Source organism: Balearica regulorum, chromosome 12, assembly GCF_011004875.1.
Source record: "Balearica regulorum gibbericeps isolate bBalReg1 chromosome 12, bBalReg1.pri, whole genome shotgun sequence".
Taxonomy (NCBI): domain Eukaryota; kingdom Metazoa; phylum Chordata; class Aves; order Gruiformes; family Gruidae; genus Balearica; species Balearica regulorum.
In genome coordinates this window covers 354868-374262 of record NC_046195.1, presented here as the reverse complement: position 1 = coordinate 374262, position 19395 = coordinate 354868, and the positions used below count along the sequence as shown (strand labels likewise).

At 53.5% G+C, this 19395-nt stretch overlaps 1 protein-coding gene and 4 non-coding genes across 5 annotated transcripts in view; 1 reads left to right on the top strand and 4 right to left on the bottom strand.

Moving 5' to 3' along the window:
* The window catches only part of LOC142603549 (olfactory receptor 10C1-like), a 178324-nt gene that overhangs the window by 38876 nt on the left and 120053 nt on the right, over window positions 1-19395 (bottom strand).
* TRNAS-AGA (transfer RNA serine (anticodon AGA)) lies at window positions 3775-3856 on the top strand. The gene has a single exon. It is a non-coding gene; the product is annotated as a tRNA-Ser (tRNA).
* On the bottom strand, window positions 4598-4669 carry TRNAQ-CUG (transfer RNA glutamine (anticodon CUG)). Its single transcript has one exon. It is a non-coding gene; the product is annotated as a tRNA-Gln (tRNA).
* Window positions 6477-6548, bottom strand: TRNAM-CAU (transfer RNA methionine (anticodon CAU)). Its single transcript has one exon. It is a non-coding gene; the product is annotated as a tRNA-Met (tRNA).
* On the bottom strand, window positions 12775-12856 carry TRNAS-AGA (transfer RNA serine (anticodon AGA)). The gene has a single exon. It is a non-coding gene; the product is annotated as a tRNA-Ser (tRNA).

Below are 19395 nucleotides of genomic sequence, written 5' to 3'. Positions count from 1 at the left end.
CGTGGAAAACAGAGAGGTGATTGGTGAGAGCCAACATGGCTTCACTAAGGGCAAATTTTGCCTGACACGCTTAGTGGCCTTCTGCAACAGGGTTACAGCATTGATGGGTAAGGGAAGAGCAACTGATGTCATCTACCTGGACTTGTGTAAAGCATTTGATACTGTCCCACACGACATCCTTGTCTCTAAAACAGAGAGACGTGGATTTGACAGGTGGACCACTTGCTGGATAAGGAATTGTTTTGATGGTTGCACTCAAAGAGTTGGGGTCAATGGCATGAAGACGATCAGAGGGCTGGAACACCTCTCCTTATGAAGAGAGGCTGAGAGAGTTGAGATCGCTCTGGATGGAGAAGAGAAGGCTCCAGGGAGACTTTATAGAAACCTTCCAGAACCTAAAAGTATCCTTAAGCAAAGATGGGGAGGGACTCTTTATCAGCAAGTGTAGGGATAGAACAAGGCGTACATGTTTTAGATTGAAAGAGGGTAGATTTAGATAAGATATTAGGAAGAAGTACTTTCCGGTGAGGGTGGTGAGACACCGTTTGTCCAGAGAAGCTGTGAATGCCACACCTCTAGAAGTCTTGAAGGCCAGGTTGGATGGGCCTTTGAAGCAACCTGACCAAGGGGTAGGCGTCCCTGTCCACAGCAGGGATGTGGGAACTAGACGATATTTAAGGTCCATTCCAACCCAAACCCATTTTATGATTCATTCCATGATCCTAGGTGCTATGAAGCAGGATCAAAACATTCCAGATGAAAGAGACAAGGGCTTAATCACCAGCGAGTCCTCAGCAAGCGGCAACTGCTCGGTGTTTAGGTGCTTGATGAGCAAGGAATGTTTGTGGCCCCACGGGGCTCTGGGACACAGCATAAAAGCCTGTGGTGCTCCAGGCTCCGCATCCTCCTCTCTTGCCTCCCTTTCCTCGAGGAACGAGGTAAGCCTGAGTCCGCTCCATCTCTCCCTCTGGGCTGAGCTGCTGTCATGGTGGCTGCTCAGGCTGATACTTGGGCTGCCTCAGCTTGGCCCCGCAACAGAACTGCTGAAGGGCTGTGACCAGTTTCCCTTTTGATGGGGCTGGCTGGGGAGAGCTGGGAAGAAAGGGGGGTTCTTTCAAGCAGAAAATGGTCCATGGGGCTCATCTGCAGGGAGCTCTGCCCAGCAGAATTTCCGCCTACATTTAGTAGATGGGCTCTATCCAAATGGCCAAGAGCATGCAGGGCTTTCTTCAGCGCAGCAAGGTTTGTTCTGGAGATGGGGTATGATCAGTCTTTGCAGAGGTGCTTTAAACCCACTCTGCTGGGGCCTCTTCCAAAAGTGGGTCAGCTTGCCTGTGCCGTGCATCTTGGAGGGCACGATGAGGGCCGTGGGAGCTGTAAGCACAGTGTGTGTTTTCCGACAGTGTCACGGCTCTTGTGCACATTAGCAAGATCAGCTGCGGGTTCTTTCTGGACATGGAGCTAGAGGTGGAGATGGAGGGCAGCAAAGCGTATCTTCAGAGAGAGCTGAGGAAAAGACAGACTGATGCTGAGGTCTCTGTTTCCTCTCTGCTCTGCGTTTCAGCTTTGCCTCCCTCACCCAGAGATGTCTTGCTTCAGACCCTGCCTCCAAACGCCCTGCGGCGCCTCTGGCCCAACCCCACTTGCAAGCAGCTGCAGTGAGCCCTGTGTCGCCCGCTGCGCTGACTCGACGGTGGCCATCCAGGCCTCCCCGGTGGTGGTGACCCTGCCGGGCCCCATCCTCACCTCTTTCCCTCAGAGCACAGCCGTGGGATCCTCTCTGTCCGCTGCTGTTGGGAGCTCCCTCAGCGCCGGGGGGGTTCCCATCTCTTCTGGGGGCTCCCTTGGTCTGGGGGGGTCAGGGCTGTGTCTGCCTCCCCTCCGCTGCAGCCTGAACTGCTGAAGCCGGCGCATCATCCCCTTCGGAGCAGGAAGGAAGACGGGGACCCTGCAGCAGCAGGAGCGTGGCCACGGCTTGCAGACGGGCTGGGTGTCCTCATGCCACCTGGCAGGAGGGATCTGTGCCCACTGCTCCTGGCTGCATGGCAGGCCTGGCCGTGCCTCCTCTGGCTCTGCTTTGCTCTGAGCTCCTGGAGAAAGGGCTCGTTCTCTTCTGCCTTGCTGAACCTCCTGCTCATGGCGGGGAGGGTTTCGGAGTTAGGGACTGCTCTTGGTGGGCTGGGATTGCTGCCACCACGTAGAGCAGGATGGGAAAAGGCCAGTGCTTTGTATGGAGCTTCTCCTTGGCAAACGGGCCATTCTCTGTGCCTCCCTGAACCCTGCAGGTGTGTTTCTTTGTTCTGTGCCACTGCATCTGCTCCTTCTTATTAAAGACTTTGTGCAGCATAGCTGGAGACCCGTGGTGGTTTGTTCTCCTCTTCCTTCAGGTAGCTACCCGCACTGCAAGAAGAGAACTGGCTTCTATCTTGACCTTCCAACCCATTGTGTATAGAGTTCCTTGAACTTACACCAGAGAACCCAAAGGCCTCAGAGACATTGAGTGTGAGTCTGTAATTTGGGGATCATGGCCCCGTGGGGCCAGATTCCCAATTCTTCATTGCACATGTTAATACAGACATTTCAGTTAACTTTTCAGTCCTCTCAATTCATGTTCACAAACTCCACACTGAGCATGTGCAATCACAATTCCCCTCTTCATAAGAATTCTAGCATTTCTTAAGACAGTTTGTGCGTCTGTAAATTCTCTACTAACCAAAAGCTCACATAACCCTGACAGTACAGCAACGAATGTTGCTTTTATCTTGCCAGCATTGGCAAGGAATCTACCTCAAGGCCACTGCTTGGAAGGCAGCTGTGCTCATCACTACACCACCAGCACCCCTGTGGGCAGTGCTGCCTCCTGCTCCTCCAGATCAGAGCACACTTCCTCCAGCTGCTCCTTCTAAATGCAACCACCTCCCAACCTTGCTCTGCAGGCAGGCAGGCAGGCAGAGGCAGAGACAGGCACTGCTGGATGCACCACCTCCACACGGACTCTTTTATGCCTTTTTGCAGCTCCAGAGCCAAAAGGGAATAGGGGCTACTTTCATCTAGTGAGGTAAATGCATGTGTTTGTGGATCCTTTAGTATTTTGGTACATGCTTGGGAATTGGACAATGCTTGCCACTGCTGGAAAAATCTTGGGCCATAACTATACAACAAAAAACAGCTCTGTCCTGTTTCCTCCACACTTTTCCTCAGCCAGGCTCTACCTTGCCCTTTCCATAGATCTCGCCCACTCTTGCAAACCGTTCCCCCTATGCACCAACAACCTGCATGGCAGCTGGAGTCTTTGTTCAAGGGCTGACACCACCCTACGTCCCCAAGAAACTGGAGGTGCTGCCAGAAGGTCACCATGTTTCCTCTGCAGGAGTGTCTTCACCCTAGTGCTCACAGCAGGTTTGGAGACCCCCTCAGGTACATGCGAGAAGCGAAGCGCAGTCTAATGTCCCACCCTACCACTACCACCAGCCCTGGTTGTCTCCACGCAGCTGCCTTCCCTGCTGCCCTGGAAGCAGCGGAGACCAGCTGGGGAGTGAAATCATCCCCCCATGACAGGAAATCCCAGGTGCCTGGCTGAGGACAAGGTGCAAGAAGCCATAGCCATAGTCCCTGGGGTTACGCCTCTCAAGGCCTCTGGAAGCCTGGTAGCTGTCACGCTCAGTGCAGGTCCCAACCGCAGAGCTTTGAGTGGAGCATTGCCCTGAACCTCCCAGGCAGCTGGGTGTCATTGCAAGAGGGATGTGATCAGCAGGGCGGAGAGGCCTGGAGCAGGTAGTTGTGGCCGAGTGGTGAAGGCGATGGACTAGAAATCCATTGGGGTTTCCCTGCGCAGGTTCAAATCCTGCCAACTACGGGGTGCAGTCCCCTTTTGGGCTGCCTGCACTTGACCATGCTGCAGCCCTGGGACTTGGGACTTGGCTGTCAACAACGTGGGACTTGACCGTAAAACCCCCTTGCCTACAGCACTTGTCCTCGCACCTGTAGAGCCAGCTCAAGTGGTCAAAGAGAAAGTCCCCATCCGGGGTTATGGGCAGGAGATGTGTGGAGAAGGGCAAAGAAAGGTCCTTGTGCTTCCCACCACAGGCCAGAAGGAGGAGAACTTTCCAGGGAGACATTTTTCCTGCTCAGGCAAGGATATAGGAAGGGAAAGCAGCGTGAGCACAAGCGCTGGTGCTGGCAGTGCCAGGGAGCATCAGGCAGGGCTGTGGGAGGTCCATCTCTTTGGCCATGTCCAACATCCAGCCAGGCAAAGATGTGACAAAAATTCTTCTGCTTGGTGCTGCCTTGAGCCTGGCTTGGACTGCCTCATCTCCACCTCAGCTGTTGTGTGATTCTCTGAGCCACTGCTGGATCCCCTCAGCCAGGAGCAGCCATCATCACATGGGAGCAGAGAGGGGACAGGGGCCAGTGCTCAGGAAGGCTGCAGAAGTTAGCTGGGCACAGGGCAGGAGAAGGGGCACTGATGTCAGCGCCAGGGCTGGAGCCCAGGAAAAGAAGGATGACCTGCGGACAGGAAACAATTGACCCAAGAGCAAGGCAAGAGGCTAAGGTGTAAGCATGCCGAGGAGAGCCCTGAGGGAGGCCCAAAAGGCCAAGGTCCCACTGAGATTTGAACTCAGATCGCTGGATTCAGAGTCCAGAGTGCTCACCATTACACCATGGGACCTCCTGGACACATGCTGCCTTTCCCCTCTGGCCACCCGAAGCTGAGCCATATGGTGCTCTTATCTTGAGCCATCCTGGCTGAGCTGGCAGTCTCTCCATCTCCCTGGCCAGCACCAAGTGCGGCCCTGCCTGACGCCCACTGGCATTGCCAGCTCCAGCACTTGTGCTCACCATGCTTTCCCTTCCTCTGCCCTGTGCCCTCGACACAACCCTACCTGTGTGCCCAGAAGCACGTCAGGCACGGAAGCCCTCTCCCACTGAATGCCGGGAAGAGGCAACTTTTGACAGCGTCATTCCCTGTGGGTTCTCATATTGCTCTGTGATTGCCTGACGGCCATTTGTGACACTATCAAAAAAAGAAAAAGAACTGTTTGGATATAAAAAGATACACCATGCAGTGGTATCCACTATGGCATGAAGACAAGGACCTAGCGCAAGCGATATTCCTATGGATGGCCCTTTGCCTGTAGAGCCAGAGGTGATCTCACAGTCAACAGCCAAGTGATCTTCTGGCTTCTGGCCCATCAGGTACTCAAGTAGCAGGGAACTCCCATGCAGAAAGCCATGCTGTCTTCCCACCTCCACCTCGTGAAGCACTCAGAGAAGGAGAACTTCTGGAAACAGCCACTCTTGACTGTCTCTTGAAACATTGTGGCAAATAGGAGAAGTTCCTGAGGCCTAGCACAATGACGGTGTCACTCCTATCTTCCAGAAGGGCACAAAGGAGGACCTGGGGAACCACAGGTTGGTCAGACTCACCTTGATCCCTGGGAACTGAAAGCAGAAACTCATCCTGGCGTGGTGTGGTATTCCGCCACCGAATTGCAGTCCTGAGCAGCCAGAAGAGAAGAAAAGGATTGGGCCGTGTGTGCATTTTTGGGTAGTGAGGGATAAGAGACAAAAAAAACTAGCACCGTTCCTCCCACTTTTACATGGCTCAACTACAGTCCTTCACTGCAGACTAGTCACTCCGGCATGGGTTGTCCACGTGCTGCACTTCTGAACAGGAAAATCCTATTCACCGTGGACTCTTCCACACGCTTCAGGCCTGTCAGGAAAGCTCTTCACTGGCCCGGCTTCTCCACGGGTTGCAGTTCCTTCAGGAATATCCACCTGCTCCATCACGGGTGCTACGGATGCCACAAGCTTTGCAGGTGGCTCAGTGTTGTGGAGGCAGCTGGGACCAGCTGTGTCCGGCACAGGGCAGCCCCTTAGCTCTTCTCACAGAGGCCACCCTGCAGCACCCCCTCTCCCCTCCACCACCACCACCTAGCCACATCTAGCCAATACAGAGCCCTTTGGGAATCCCTGCTCAGCCCTGCTCCTGGCTGCACCTGCCAGTGGGCCCAGCAGCAAAGAGGCAAGGCCAGAGAAATCCCCCAGCTGTTTGAGTCGATTGCACTGGTGTTTCCCAAAGTAGCACCAGCCTCATCCTCCTGCCCACCTGCAGAGCCCTGGAGGTCCGCGCTTGTGGCTGGGAAGTTGGGGATCGAGCTGCCTGCTGGGAAGGGAGACAGACCTGGGTCCCCGGGACACCCACTGCCTGGTGGGGGGAGCTGTGTGCTGTGTTCTGCCTGCTGCTCCACACCCACCCGTCTGCCTTGCTGAGGGGCACGTTGGGCGTGCTGGCTGCTAAGAAAGCAAAGGAGAAAGAAGGTGGCGGTGGCAGAGAGAAGGGGCAGAGGGAGCAGGAGGGCCATGGCCATGGGTGGGCAGAGAGCAGGAGCGCAGCAGTGCTGGTGGTGTAAGATGCTGTAACATGCAAGGGAGAGGCTGTGGTTGTCAGGAGCTGGAAAAAAAAGAGCAATTAGCAGAGGATGGTTTCGATCCATCGACCTCTGGGTTATGGGCCCAGCACGCTTCCGCTGCGCCACTCTGCTCCCCCCAGCACCTCAGCTGGGACCTCCCACAGCCCTGCCTGACGCTCCCTGGCACTGCCAGCTCCAGCGCTTGTGCTCACCATGCTTCCCCTTCCTCTGCCCTGTGCCCTCGACTGGCCAGGAAAAATGTCTCCCTGGCAAGCTCACTGGCCCTGGGCCTGTGGTGGGAAGCGCAAGGGCCTTGCTTTGCCCTTCTCCACACTTCTCCTGCCCATAACCCTGGATGGGGATATTTCTCTTTTTCTCTCATCGCTTTTCCAGCAGATGTCTGGGGGGTTGAAGGCCCCTACCAGGATCAGCATCTGCAAGCGTGATGCTTCCTAAAGTCAAAATGATTCTTCTGCGTCCCTGATTCTTAAGGCCAATGAACTCGGAGGTCTGAGGCTACTGTGCAGGGAGATTTTAAGCTGCTTTGTGTCACACGGATTGTCTTTGTCACGTTGCCCTCTTCATGATGAGCATGGCCACCGATCATGGTGAAATTGAGCCAGGAAGGACACCTCAAGCCAGCTCTCAAGTGCTTTCAGTGGAAGCACTCCAGCTAAGCCTGAGAGACGTGTCTCCCCGCAGGTCATCATAGACACACAGGAGACAGTGGGTAAGCTCAGGCAGAAGGTCAAGACTTCACAATCCCATACAGGAGAAGGGACTCACTTCTCCAGGGATGTGGCAAAGCAGAATGGAACGATCGTTGTGGGCTGGAGGGAAGCCCCTTGTGGGCAGGAGTGATGGCCACGATGACCTTGCTTACCCTCATCATTCCCTACTACGGCCTGGTTTTGTAATCAAAAGAGATGCCTGCATCCTTCCCGGAACGAGACCCACACCCAAACGCACCTCAGGAACTTCACCCCAGAGGCCAGAGGCCTGGATGGCCTGCTTTTGAGGAGAGGCTCAGGGCATCAAGCCAAAAGCTCATGGCTCTTTCTTCTGAGTGAGGGAGTGGTTGGCCCATTCCTTGCATTTCAGACTACAAAGGGACATCGTGTCAGTCTCCCAGAGCACCTGGGAGTCATCGGAATGTTGAACAATTGGGAAAAACCCTACGCTCCAGGCAAACATGAGTCATTGTGACGTGGACTTCAGTGGACACTATGCCCCAGCCTCCGGCATGACACGGATAACATGGCTAATGACCCCAAAGTGTGGCTTTCCTCAAGGGCATTTCCACACAATTTAGCACCATTCCTGACACAGCTGGTGCTTCTATGCAATCTCCTGCAGTTGCTGTATTCCAAGGCATTGCCTTTCGGTGGCTGCTCAAGGGCTTCTGTGACTCAGTCCACCTTTGAAAAATGAAGTTTTGAAGGGACCTCTGCAGGTCCTCTGGGCCCATCTCCTGCTCCGAGCTGACCAAACTTCCCCGGTTCCTCAGCAGGAACCTCCAGGCCTGATCCCATCAACTTCTAAACACTGCTGCTCTCAGAGAGGTCCCTGTCTCTCAGGCAGCTCTTCCAGAGTTGAACTATACTCCCTGACACTTCTTTTCCTAAACAGCAGATGATATTTCTACTGTTGCAATTTGCCCTTTTGTGGCGAACCTCTCAGGAGAGTCTGACAGCTGAGCCTCCCTGGCCCACACGTGGGCCACCAAGAGATGACAGTGACAGTGCCAGCGCTGGTGAGAAGATTCCAGGGTTATGAGGTAATGTCTGGAGATGGACGGGAAATAAATACCAGGATTAGGAGTGAAGATTCTCCCTAGGATTTGCCCTGAAAGCTGTGCAGGGACAGATTTTTTCCTCCTCTTTCCAGCCCTTCTGCCCAGAAAGGGCTTCTTGTCACTGGCATGAAAGTGAAATGCAGAGCAGGTGGCATTCCATGCACACAACCAGCCCTAGTGCTCTCCATAGTGGCCTGGAGCACACTAAGAACTCCTGGCTCATGCAGATCCAACCCAGAATTAGGTTGCTTTTAAAACTATACACGTGCAAGCTGACTTCCAACTATGTTTTCTATCACTGAATCATTCTTTGCAGCTTTTACTGTTTTAAATAAACCCCTTTGATTCACTTAATCCTCATGCAAGTCACAATTACAGCCTCAGACCTAATGGTCTCTTTTTTGGTGGGTGGAGGTTATCCAGAAGACACAGGGCTGTTGTGCAAATGTTTCCTGCTCATGTGACACTCGAGGCACTGTCCTGGGGAAAGGACTCTGTGCAGTAAAGGGATTTCCAGAAACACCTTTATTCTTGGCTTCCTTGTTAACTGGGTTGAATAAAAGTTTTCAAGGGGTCCGTTCAATGACACATCAAGAAACACCACTTCTCTCTCTCATTCTGAGATTGGTTCTGTTGTCCCACTTTTAAACCCCACCACGATCTAGGTGTCATGAAGGACCCTTCAAGCCAGCTCTCGAGTGCTTTCAGTCCAGGGCTAGCACTGAGAGACAGCTCACCCTGTGGGTCACTGTAGGCACACAGGAGACGGTGAGGTAAGGACTCACGTATCCAGGGATGTACCAAAGCACAACAGCAAGAAAGAACCGTTGTGGGATGGAGGGAATGCACCGCTGAGGGCCACGAGGACCTTGCTTACGCTCATCAGGCTTTACCACAGCCTGCTGTTTCTGCCTGTGAGCCCGGGGAACAAAGGCAGATTCATAACGACGAAGAGTAGACCAGAGGGTCAGACAGGTCTCTCTCACGTGCCCTTTGCGTAGGATCTCCATAGCCATATTCATTGATGACTTGACCAGGTCCTCACTCTTCTTCCAACCAGGGGTCTGGGCTCAGCACGGGAAGCGGGGAACCTGTTGGAAAAGAGCAAATCAACATGTAGGAGGGTTTGATCCCCTGAGATGCCCGTGTCCTTCCCTGAAAGAGACCAACAGCCAAATTGACCTCTTTTACTCAGCAAATTCATTCCAGAGGCCAGAGGCCTGGATGACCTGCTTTTGAGGAGAGGCGTGGGGCAGGGAGCCAAAAGTTCATGGCTCTTTTTTCTGGGTCACGGATGGGGTGGCCCATTCCATGCATCTAGAAAGGGACACTGGATCTGGCTCCCAGAGCACCTGGAAGTCACTGTGATGTGGAAGAGTGGGGAAAAACCCTGAACTCCAGGCAAACATGAATCACTCTGCTGTGATCTGCTGTGTACACTGTGGCCCGGCCTCAAGCGTGCCAGAAATACAAGCGCTCACAGTCTACTTCCGCTGACAATTCTGCTTTCCTCCAAGCCTTTTCCACACAATTTAGAACCATCCTGAATCAACTGGTGCTTCTGTGCAATCTTGTGCTGCTGCTTCCTTTTGGTGGCTGCTCAAGGGCTCCTGTGACTCAGCACACCCCAGAAGGTTCAAAGGGACCTCTGGAGTTCCTCTGGGCTGACCTCCTACTTTGAGCAGACAGATCTTCCTGGTTTCCTCAGAGGCTCCAGGCCTTGTCCCATTGACTTCTGAATACTGTCACTGTTGGGGACGTCACTGTCTCTTGGGTAGGTCTCTCCAGGGCCGCAACACGCCCCCTTTTACCTCTGTTCCCAAAAATGCAGCTGGCAGTAGCCTTGCTGAAACTTGCAAGGAAAGCGGCTGTTAGTGATTGTTCAAGTCGTGTTGCACAGGAACATCTGAAGGATATAAGAATCCCGTCTAAAACCACATTCCAGGTGCTTCTATTTTGGCTGGGACGCCTCATGCGGATGAATACATATTTAATCGTGTAATTCCATACTTTGCGTCCCAGCTTCTCTCCTTGCTCAGCATGGGTCAGTTGTGAATTTTCGTGACACAGGACTCCACTCACTACCAGCTCCTGGGCTAAATCCACCTGGTCCCTGCACAGCTTTGGGGGGATGATGATTGCTTGGGTGAATCCCCGTGCCAGCTGGCCCAGAGTGGGTCATATCCCTATTCCCCACGGCAAATCCCTCAGCAGCAATCTGCCACCTCCACATCACTGATCACTTGGGGCAAATGCAGTCACTAGTAGAGGAGAACTTTTGCCCAAATAGGAAGTGACAGGTGCCCTGCCCTCCACTTCCTGCAAAACAGGCCCCTCGGCCTGAACCCCCCAAGCAGGCAGCCAGGTCTGCTATTTCCCTTGAAGTCACGCCCCTCTCCCTGTCATGTGGTCTGTTGTGATTGGCTGGCAGGACCGGCCGCCCTTCCCCTTTACCTGGAAGTACATCTGACCAGGAAGTACCTTCCCCTACTTACACGGGTTGGGAGGGGATTTTCCTTCAGCTGCCATTTCAGGGCCCAGAGCTGCCATTTTACCACACACGACAACCACCATGGTTTCATGCTGCTCTGTGATTGGCTGGCAGCCATTTCTTGACCCCATTTCTTGACCCACCTGCTCTCAGGCAGACCTGTGGTTGGCTGTCAGGACCAGACAACCCTACCTGTGTGCCCAGAAGCACGCCAGGCATGGAAGCCCCCACCCACTGAATGCAGGGAAGAGGCAACTTTTGACAGCGTCATTCCCCGTGGGTTCTCGTATTGCTTTGTGATTGCCTGACGGCTAGGCAGAAGGTGGGTGGGGGTGGGGTTATTCTTCATTACACTGTCCTCATTTCTGTGTGACTCTGCTCTTCTGTTTTTTGTGGGGTTGTTTGTGTGTGTGTGAGAGCTGTTGTCTATGATGCTTGAAGGTGCCTAGAAGTCTGGCTAAAATCAGAGCATTTCCAGCCAAGAAGGGGGACAAGAACCCGTAGCATAGAATTAGCAATTGGGGTGGAGGTTCCTCCCAGTCACCCCAGGGCAGGACTGGACCAGCAGGACTGAGTGGTGCCCTGTCTTAAATGCTGCAAGGCATCCCCATGTGGTTCTGGGCAGCCTGAGCAGGTAGAGCCTCTTGGTGAGGGCGAGGAACGTGGTGGCAGTGCTCAGACCTCCATTTTGGGGCACGTGTTTGCTGGTTGCCTGTCCCAGCCACGGACCAGAGCACGCAGCAACCAGGCAGAGGAGGCAAAAGCAAAAGTGGGAAGGAGAAGGGTGGGATGTGGATGCAGATGTGAGCATGGAGAGAGTGGCCGCGGCCTGCCTTCCACAGGAGTTACTGCTCAAGGGAGAGCATTAGACTGCAGACCAAGAGGTCCCCTTTCCACTGACCCTTCCCTTCCTCATCCATGCTGCCAACCTCCCTGAATTTCTCTTTGCTTGCGCTGCTTCTGCCACCATCAGTGGCATGGCTGCGTGGAACAGATCACGCACCAGCAAATCCCTGGTCTGTCCTTCTCTTCCTCTGGGCCCTCACTGCATTTTCCCCTCAGGGTTTCCTTTTTCCTTAAGATGATGCACCACCTAGGCACGCTACCAGCCCCTGTTCCTCACAGGGGCTGTTCTGCTGCTGCTCTGTTGGGAGCAGGTGGGCACGTGACTGAAAGAAGCCCTCTGGGAAGTCTGCAGCTCTTTTCTATGCCAGCTGTCAGGATCTGTAATGGCAGGGGATCAACTCCTGATGGCACAGTCACCACCATGTCCGCTTTTGCACTTCCACGTCTTTGCCGGAAGAGGAGGAGACAGGAGAAACCCACTCATCAACATCTCATCCTTGGGTTAAATTAGGAAAGCTGCCTGGGAAAGGTTGTCCATGTGTGCAAGGGCTGGGGAGGGGTCAGGCAGAATACCCCCAGGACCCCAGGCAAGATCTCAGATTTATGATGGGTCTTCATCCTTGGCAATGAGGGCCATGTATGCACACAAGGACCTCTTCTGTAGCACAGATTTTGTGCTGGCCTCTTTGCTTCGCTTCGCTTGCCTGTTGCTCCACCCCAGTCTGCCTTCATGAGAGCTAAAGTGAGAGGCACTTGGTGAGCGCTGGCCATACCTCCGATCCAGGAGGTGTCCTCTCTTCATCTTCAGCAATGAGGACCTTGTTGTGCAGGCTCTCTTTGGAGATGACCTGCTGTAGTTTCAGGTGTAAGGAGGAGAGCTGGTGGGGCTGTGCTGCTTGGGATGTCAGGTGAGGCCAGGCTCTTAAGGTCTGCTCAACAACCAACAACAAGCGACCTCTTTTCATGGCTCATAGTCATCACTGCTCCATTCCCTTCACGCGAACTTGTCTGCCTTGTCAATGGGAGCAGGATTTCCCAGTAATCCGGGAATTTCTGGGAGTGGGAGTGAGGACAAGTGCTGTAGGCAAGGGGGTTTTACAGGATTTCCCAGTAATCCAGGAATTTCTGGGAGTGGGAGTGAGGACAAGTGCTGTAGGCAAGGGGGTTTTACTGTCTCAGGGCTACAGTGTGGTCAAGTGCAGGCAGCCCAAAAGGGGACTGCGCCCCGTAGTTGGCAGGATTCGAACCTGCGCGGGGAAACCCCAATGGATTTCTAGTCCATCGCCTTCACCACTCGGCCACAACTACCTGCTCCAGGCCTCTCTGCCCTGCTGATCACATCCCTCTGCAATGACACCCGGCTGCCTGGGAGGTTCAGGGCAATGCTCCACTCAAAGCTCTGCGGTTGGGACCTGCACTGAGCGTGACAGCTACCAGGCTTCCAGAGGCCTTGAGAGGCGTAACCCCAGGGACTATGGCTACGGCTTCTTGCACCTTGTCCTCAGCCAGGCACCTGGGATTTCCTGTCATGGGGGGATGATTTCACTCCCCAGCTGGTCTCCGCTGCTTCCAGGGCAGCAGGGAAGGCAGCTGTGTGGAGACAACCAGGGCTGGTGGTAGTGGTAGGGTGGGACATTAGACTGCGCTTCGCTTCTCGCATGTACCTGAGGGGGTCTCCAAACCTGCTGTGAGCACTAGGGTGGAGACACTCCTGCAGAGGAGACGTGGTGACCTTCTGGCAGCACCTCCAGTTTCTTGGGGACGTAGGGTGGTGTCAGCCCTTGAACAAAGACTCCAGCTGCCATGCAGGTTGTTGGTGCGTAGGGGGAACGGTTTGCAAGAGTGGGCGAGATCTATGGAAAGGGCAAGGTAGAGCCTGGCTGAGGAAAAGTGTGGAGGAAACAGGACAGAGCTGGTTTTGGTGGAGTACATATGTCCAGAGCTTTTTTCCAGCAGTGGCAAGCATTGTCCAGTTCCCGAGCATGTACCAAAATACTAAGGGATCCACAAACACAGATGCATTTACCTCACTAGATGAAAGTAGCCCCTATTCCCTTTTGGCTCTGGAGCTGCAAAAAAGGCATAAAAGAGTCCATGTGGAGGTGGTGCATCCGGCAGTGCCTGTCTCTGCCTCTGCCTGCCTGCCTGCCTGCAGAGCAAGGTTGGGAGGTGGTTGCATTTAGAAGGAGCAGCTGGAGGAAGTGTGCTCTGATCTGGAGGAGCAGGAGGCAGCACTGCCCACAGGGGTGCTGGTGGTGTAGTGATGAGCACAGCTGCCTTCCAAGCAGTGGCCTTGAGGTAGATTCCTTGCCAATGCTGGCAAGATAAAAGCAACATTCGTTGCTGTACTGTCAGGGTTATGCGAGCTTTTGGTTAGTAGAGAATTTACAGACACACAAACTGTCTTAAGAAACGCTAGAATTCTCATGAAGAGGGGAACTGTGATTGCATGTGATGCTCAGTGTGGAGTTTGTGAACACGAATTGAGAGGACTGAAAAGTTAACTGAAATGTCTGTATTAACATGTGCAATGAAGAATTGGGAATCTGGCCCCACAGGGCCGTGATCCCCAAATTACAGACTCACACTCAATGTCTCTGAGGCCTTTGGGTTCTCTGGTGTAAGTTCAAGGAACTCTATACACAATGGGTTGGAAGGTCAAGACAGAAGCCAGTTCTCTTCTTGCAGTGCGGGTAGCTACCTGAAGGAAGAGGAGAACAAACCACCACGGGTCTCCAGCTATGCTGCACAAAGTCTTTAATGAGAAGCAGCAGATGCAGTGGCACAGAACAGAGAAACACGCCTGCAGGGTTCAGGGAGGCACAGAGAATGGCCCGTTTGCCAAGGAGAAGCTCCACACAAAGTACGGGCCTTTTCCCATCCTGCTCTACCTGGTGGCAGCAATCCCAGCCCACCAAGAGCAGTCCCCAACTCTGGCACCCTCCCCCCATCAGCAGGAGGTTCAGCAAGGCAGAAGAGAACGAGCCCTTTCTCCAGGAGGAGCTCAGAGCAAAGCAGAGCCAGAGGAGGCACGGCCAGGCCTGCCGTGCAGCCAGGAGCAGTGGGCACGGGTCCCTCCTGCCAGGTGGCATGAGGACACGCAGCCCGTCTGCAAGCCATGGCCACGCTCCCGCTGCTGCAGGGTCCCCGTCTTCCTTCCTGCTCCGAAGGGGATGATGCGCTGGCTTCAGCAGTTCAGGCTGCAGCGGAGGGGAGGCAGACACAGCCCTGACCCCCCAGACCAAGGGAGCCCCCAGAAGAGATGGGAACCCCCCCGGCGCTGAGGGAGCTCCCAACAGCAGCGGACAGAGAGGATCCCACGGCTGTGCTCTGAGGGAAAGAGGTGAGGATGGGGCCCGGCAGGGTCACCACCACCGGGGAGGCCTGGATGGCCACCGTCGAGTCAGCACAGCGGGCGACACAGGGCTCACTGCAGCTGCTTGCAAGTGGGGTTGGGCCAGAGGCGCCGCAGGGCGTTTGGAGGCAGGGTCTGAAGCAAGACATCTCTGGGTGAGGGAGGCAAAGCTGAAACGCAGAGCAGAGAGGAAACAGAGACCTCAGCATCAGTCTGTCTTTTCCTCAGCTCTCTCTGAAGATACGCTTTGCTGCCCTCCATCTCCACCTCTAGCTCCATGTCCAGAAAGAACCCGCAGCTAATCTTGCTAACGTGCACAAGAGCCGTGACACTGTCGGAAAACACACACTGTGCTTACAGCTCCCACGGCCCTCATCGTGCCCTCCAAGATGCACGGCACAGGCAAGCTGACCCACTTTTGGAAGAGGCCCCAGCAGAGTGGGTTTAAAGCACCTGTGCAAAGACTGATCATACCCCATCTCCAGAACAAACCTTGCTGCGCTGAAGAAAGCCCTGCATGCTCCTTGGCCATTTGGATAGAGCCCATCTACTAAATGTAGGCGGAAATTCTGCTGGGCAGAGCTCCCTGCAGATGAGCCCCATGGACCATTTTCTGCTTGAAAGAACCCCCCTCTTCCCAGCTCTCCCCAGCCAGCCCCATCAAAAGGGAAACCGGTCACAGCCCTTCAGCAGTTCTGTTGCAGGGCCAAGCTGAGGCAGCCCAAGTATCAGCCTGAGCAGCCACCATGACAGCAGCTCAGCCCAGAGGGAGAGATGGAGGGACTCAGACTTACCTCGTTCCTCGAGGAAAGGGAGGCAAGAGAGGAGGATGCGGAGCCTGGAGCACCACAGGCTTTTATGCTGTGTCCCAGAGCCCCGTGGGCCCACAAACATTCCTTGCTTATGAAGCATCTAAACACCGTGCAGTTGCCTCTTGCCCAAGACTCGCTGTTGTTTAAACTTTTTTCTCTTGGAATGTTTTGATCCTGCTTCATAGCACCTAGGATCATGGAATGAATCATAGAATGGGTTTGGGTTGGAATGGACCTTAAAGATCGTCTAGTTCCCGCGTCCCTGCTGTGGACAGGGACACCTACCCCTTGGTCAGGTTGCTTCAAAGGCCCATCCAACCTGGCCTTCAAGACTTCTAGAGGTGTGGCATTCACAGCTTCTCTGGATAAATGGTGTCTCACCACCCTCACCGGAAAGTACTTCTTCCTAATATCTTATCTAAATCTACCCTCTTTCAATCTAAAACATGTACGCCTTGTCCTATCCCTACACTTGCTGATAAAGAGTCCCTCCCCATCTTTGCTTTAGGATACTTTTAGGTTCTGGAAGGTTTCTATAAAGTCTCCCTGGAGCCTTCTCTTCTCCATCCAGAGCGATCTCAACTCTCTCAGCCTCTCTTCATAAGGAGAGGTGTTCCAGCCCTCTGATCGTCTTCATGCCATTGACCCCAACTCTTTGAGTGCAACCATCAAAACAATTCCTTATCCAGCAAGTGGTCCACCTGTCAAATCCACGTCTCTCTGTTTTAGAGACAAGGATGTCGTGTGGGACAGTATCAAATGCTTTACACAAGTCCAGGTAGATGACATCAGTTGCTCTTCCCTTACCCATCAATGCTGTAACCCTGTTGCAGAAGGCCACTAAGCGTGTCAGGCAAAATTTGCCCTTAGTGAAGCCATGTTGGCTCTCACCAATCACCTCTCTGTTTTCTACGTGCCATTAGCATAGTTCCCAGGAGGATCAGCTCCACGATCTCGCAGGGCACAGAGGGGAGACTGACCAGCCTGCAGGTGCCCTGGTCTTCCTTTTTCCTGTTTTCTCTTTTCCAGGCGCTGCAAATTTCCCCAATGTGTCATGACTTTTCAGATTTGATGGATAGTGACTGACCAATTTGTCTGACGGTTCCTTAGTCCATACAATTTGTTGAGGACCTCCGTCTTCTCTGCCTCAGTTGTAGCCAGTTCTCCTGTTTCGCTCATTGCGGGGGTACAGTTACCTTCATCTTCCTTTGTTGTCCTGTGTACCTGAAGAAACCCTACTTGTAATTTTTCATGTCTCTAGCCAAGTGCAGCTCCGGCTGTGCCTTGGCTTTCCTGATCCCCTCCTTGCAGTCCTGCTTCTTTCCCCTATAATCTCCGGTACCCCCTCTTCTGCATGTCAGGATTGAGAGCTTCTTGCGCCCCAAGAAACATGCCTCGTAGTATCTCCCAGATTTAGTTGGCTCCTTTATCTCTGAGGCCACTTTCCCAAGGTACCCCCCCACACTGGTGCCCTTAACAGCCAAAAGGTCAAACCTGCCTTTCTCAGGTTTTGGGTCCTTCCTCTACTTTTTACCCATCCTTTACCCCTCATGATTGAGAATTACACCTGGGCATGATCGCGACAACCCAGCCTACCTACAGTTTCCACCTCTCTCATAAGTTCTTCTGCACTAGGGAAAAACAGGCCCAGCAGTGCCTCTGCTCTGGTCAGGCTCTCTCTCACTCCACTAGTTTCCTGAACTGCTTGCAGTTGACTGTGCTGCTTTTCCAGCAGATGTCTGGGGGTTGAAGGCCCCTATCAGGATCACGGCCTCCGACCCTGATGCTTCCATAAGGCCAATGAACTCGGAGGTCTCAGGCTACTGTGCAGGGAGATTGTAAGCTGCTTTGTGTCACATGGATTGCCTTTGTCACATTGCCCTCTTCATGATGAGCATGGCCACCGATCACAGTGAGCCAGGAAGGACACCTCAAGCCAGCTCTCAAGTGCTTTCAGTGGAAGCACTCCAGCTAAGCCTGAGAGACATGTCTCCACGCAGGTCATCATAGACACACAGGAGACAGTGGGTAAGCTCAGGCAGAAGGTCAAGACTTCACAATCCCATACAGGAGTCGGGACTCACTTCTCCAGGGATGTGGCAAAGCAGATGCAATGGAAAGATCGTTGGGGTTGGAGGGGAGGCCCTTGTGGGCAGGAGTGATGGCCACGATGGCCTTGCTTACACTCGTCATGCTCTACCACGGCCTGGTTTTTTGAGCAAAGAGATAACTGCTTACGTCCTTCCCTGAATGAGACCCACATCCAAATTCACCTGGTTTTGCTCAGCAAGTTTACCCCAGAGTCCAGAGGTCTGGATGACATGCTTTTGAGGAGAGGCTCAGGGCATCAAGCCAAAAGCTCATGGCTCTTCTTCCTTGGTCAGAGATGGGGTGGCCCGTTCCATGCATTTCAAACTACAAAGGGACATTGAATGTGGCCTTCCAGAGCACCTGGGACACATCGTGATGTGGAAGACTTGGGAAAACCCCTGAACTCCAGGCAAACATGAGTCACCCTGCTCTGGACTTCATGGAACCTGGTGCCCCAGCCTCAGGCATGCCAGGGATAGCAGAGCTCATACTGCCAATGCGACACTTTCCTCAAGGGCATTTTCACACAATTTAGCAGCATTCCTGAAACAAATGATGCACCTTCCATGCAATCTCATGCTGCTGCTGCCTTCCAGGGCATTGCCTTTTGGTGACTGCTCAAGGGATCGTGTGATTCAGTGCAACACAGAATAATAATGCTTGGATCGCTGGAGGTCCTCTGGGACAACCTTCTGCTCCGAGCAGACTAAACTTCCCAGTTACCTCAGGAAGCTCTGGGCCTTGTGCCATCGACTTCTGAACACTGACACTGGCAGAGAAGTCACAGTCTCTAGGGCAGCTCTTCCAGGGCTGCATTGCCCCTCCTGTGAGCTACCAAGAGATGGCAGTGAGGGTGATCTGGAGGATGTCTTGAATACAAGTGTTCATGTAGTCCGTATAATGACACGTCAGAAATACCCACCTCTCTATCTCATTCTCAGGTGGCTTTGTTCATCCCACTTATACAACCCACCTCGTTCACAGTTTCATCAGCGTGAGCCAAGAGTTTAGAGTGTGCTTGGTGGCACCAGGAAGAGCACAAGGGCTGGATGTGTGCATGGAATGCCGCCTGCTCTTGCATTTCATGTACACGCCAGTGCCTAGAAACACTTTCTGGGCAGAAGGGCTGCAAAGGGGAGAAGAAGTCTGTCCCAACACGGATCTCACTGAAAAACCTGAAGGGAAGCTGTATTGGGTCTGGCTGAGATGGAGTTAATTCTCCCCACAGCAGCCCTCATAGTGCTGTGCTGTGTCTTGGTAGCTAACAATGTGTTAATAACACACCAGTGTTTTGGCTGCTACTGAGCAGTGCCAGCACACGTCAAGGCTGTCTCTCCAACATTTCTTTCCCCTCTCAGCAGCAGGCTGGGGGTGGGCAAGATCTTTGGAAGGGACACAGCCAGGACAGCTGACCCAAACTGACCAAAGGGATATTCCATGCCTTATGACATCTGCTCAGCAATAAGAAATTGAGAGATAGGGGTGGAACAGGCTGGGGGCATTCTTTTTTTTTTTTTTTTTTTTTGGCAATGTTTGTTCTCTGAGTAACGAGTACGCTTACTGAAGCCCTGAAACACCAATGCAATCAA